We start from the raw sequence: 3,310 nt of genomic DNA, 5'->3' as shown, positions 1-3,310 counted from the left end.
GATGCCCACTGTCTATAGTGCTCTTAGCAATGGCATTACACTGTTTGCACCATGATGCCCACTGTCTATGGTGCACTTAGCCTCAGACTGCACCCTGATGCTCATGCTCTATTGTACTTTCAGCATTAGACTGCCCCTGCCTCTCAGCATAAGACTGTATGTAACCTGCTGCCAAGTGTGTATGGTCCATTCATCATCAGATTATATGCAAAGTGTCTATGGGGCTCACAGCATCAGTCTATTTGTTTGCACTCTGCTGCCCAGTGTGTCCTCCAAGCCTCAGACTTCTGCATGCACCCTGCTGCCCAGTGTGTATGGTGCTCACAGCATCAGACTGTCTGTATGCACCCTGCTGTCCAGTGTGTATGGTGCTCACAGCATCAGACTGTCTGTATGCACCCTGCTGCCCAGTGTGTATGGTGCTCACTGCATCAGACTGTCTGTATGCACCCTGCTGCCCAGAGTGTTTGGTGATTACAGCATCAGACTGTCTGTATGCACCCTGCTGCCCAGTGTGTATGGTGCTCACAGCATCAGACTGTCTGTATGCACCCTGCTGCCCAGTGTGTATGGTGCTCACAGCATCAGACTGTCTGTATGCACCCTGCTGCCCAGTGTGTATGGTGCTCACAGCATCAGACTGTCTGTATGCACCCTGCTGCCCAGAGTGTTTGGTGATCACAGCATCAGACTGTCTGTATGCACCCTGCTGCCCAGTGTGTATGGTGCTCACAGCATCAGACTGTATGCACCCTGCTGCCCAGTGTGTATGGTGCTCACAGCATCAGACTGTCTGTATGCACCCTGCTGTCCAGTGTGTATGGTGCTCACAGCATCAGACTGTCTGTATGCACCCTGCTGCCCAGTGTGTATGGTGATCACAGCATCAGACTGTCTGTATGCACCCTGCTGCCCAGTGTGTATGGTGCTCACAGCATCAGACTGTCTGTATGCACCCTGCTGCCCAGTGTGTATGGTGATCACAGCATCAGACTGTCTGTATACACCCTGCTGCCCAGAGTGTTTGGTGATCACAGCATCAGACTGTTTGTATGCACCCTGCTACCCAGTGTATACGGTCCTCTCAACATTATACTGTGACTGTCTACAGCACCCTGATTCCCAGTGTGTATGGTACTCTATAGTTCAGACTGCACTGATGCCCATTATTTATAGTCCTCTCAATATCAGAATAAATGCAAATTGTCCAAGGTACTCACGGCATCATGTACAATGATGCCCAGTATCAATGGTACTCTCAGGAACCCTGATGCCCAATCTCTATGGTCTTCTGTAACTTAATCTGACTGTCTGTACACTGATACCATGTCTCTATGGTACTCCCGACATCAGCCTAACCCCTGATGCTCAGTGTCTATGGTGTTCTCGGCATAAGTCTGTACACAATTGTATAGTGACTGCGCCGCTCTCAGTACCCAGTATATATTCCATACCCAGTTCGTGCCCAGCCTTTCCGTTCACACCTGCAATCCGCTGTATTCTGTGCAACTCAGACGTGGCACATACAGATCCGCAATTAAACCCCGCGAGAATCACAAAAGGATGCGCGGCCCCAAGTGCTGGCGGAAGAATGTCAATAAAGTGCACATTGCCAATAGAGAGTATGGCGTCTCAACGTTATTGTGTTTATTTGTTATGACAAAGAGTTATCGCAAGATACAAAGATGCCGCTTTTCATACGTTGATAAATGTACATAGTAAATAAACGTACTGAGCATATCAGTAGTCAGCTGCTGCTTTTGTATACTGTGTATCTCATGTTATAGATTCATATAAAGCTCCTTATAACCTCTGCACTGAATTACATGTGATTCTCATGTCGGATCTGGTGTAATACAGCTGTTTAGCTCACAGGGTCTTCAGGTTCTACCATAGAATTATTTTGCTTTTGTGGATTCTACTTTTTGCTAAATGTCACTAAGACATACATATATATTTTTATCATTAGATTGGTTCTCTATTACAATACAAAGAGAATACAATACATTAATTGTTACATCAGAGAATCAGTACTGATATTTGTAGTTACAAATATTGATTACTATAATAGTCCTAATTTATTCATGAGTAGTGTCAGGAGGTCTCTATGATAGATATATATATATATATATATATATATATATATATATATATATATATATATATATATATATATATATATATATATATATATCATAAAAGCACAGAGAAAGACAAAACATGAAATAAAAATGTAACAAGTCAAAATTTAACAGAGAAAAAAATAGAAATCAACATCTCCAAAATATTTCCGGTGTATCCAGATTAAACTTAACAAAAAAAATAATAATGGGCTGGTTATTGTTGAATAAAGCACTTCACTTTAATGTTTAATAAATTAGCAATTTCATAATATAGATCCAATTGATCCATAAGCAGATAATATAATTTTCCAGTGTAAAGGTGGATTTACATGCATTGCAATTGCCAATCTAATATCTGGGCATTATCTGTTTGGCACTATTCAGAAGAATTAGTAGGGCACAATTATGAGATTTGGGGAGTTTAGGGATAGGTTTATGAATAAGGATTATGGAGCGATCTTTCACAGATAATAGGGCATTCATTTCTCTTAGCACTTGAGACCAAGAGGGTATTATTATAGGGCAAGACCACCATAGTGCCCCTTTCTCTGCAATTCCTCCAGCATCAATTAGTGGTTGTAGGGAATATAATCTATAATCAGTGTGGGGTCATATACCATCTCATAAGAATTTTTTAGTTTGTTTCCAATATTGAGGCTGAGATAGAAGCTTTAGCCGTGCGCTGGAAGATGAGAAATATTTTTAGCCCTTATATGACTAGGGTTGCCAGTTGTCAACGACAAACATACCGGAAAACCTGCACAAGTGGTAGGTGAGGAGGACACAGTTTGTCTCCCAAATTAGAAAAAGATAAACCCCCTTGGTTACCAGTAATAGCAGTGATTTGACCATCCATTGGCTGCCAATAGCACGCACAGAGCAGAAATGTTACTATTAAAGAGACATTGTACACTAGATTTTTCTTTGCATACATGTTTTGTAGATGATCCATTAATATAGCCCATCTAGGAGTGTTTTTGTAACAATGTATAGGTTCGCTTATTTTTTTAATAACATTGTGCTGATTTTCAGACTCCTAACCAAGCCCCAAATTATCAGATGTAGACTAAAGTCTACAGATTCCTGCTTGCTCCTTTTTGTGAAATGGGTCTTCTTATATGCAGGGAAGGGGAGAGTGTCTGATCTTCTTGCTTTCCCAGCCCCTTTCAATGGGTTTCCCAGCCTAA

General features: G+C 41.7%; 1 protein-coding gene across 1 annotated transcript in view; it reads right to left on the bottom strand.

Moving 5' to 3' along the window:
• Positions 1–1,556, bottom strand: part of SLC39A7 (solute carrier family 39 member 7) — a 17,825-nt gene extending 16,269 nt beyond the window's left edge. Inside the window, exon 1 of the mRNA XM_053721879.1 lies at positions 1,455–1,556. The gene's annotated coding sequence lies outside the window, so the exon portion shown is untranslated. The remainder of the gene's footprint in view (positions 1–1,454) is intronic.
• Between the last annotated feature and the right edge of the window lie 1,754 nt (positions 1,557–3,310).

The sequence above is a fragment of the Bombina bombina genome, chromosome 7, assembly GCF_027579735.1.
Source record: "Bombina bombina isolate aBomBom1 chromosome 7, aBomBom1.pri, whole genome shotgun sequence".
Classification (NCBI taxonomy): Eukaryota; Metazoa; Chordata; class Amphibia; order Anura; family Bombinatoridae; genus Bombina; species Bombina bombina.
Note: the sequence above shows the minus strand (reverse complement) of the source record. Positions and strands in the feature narration are given on the sequence as shown.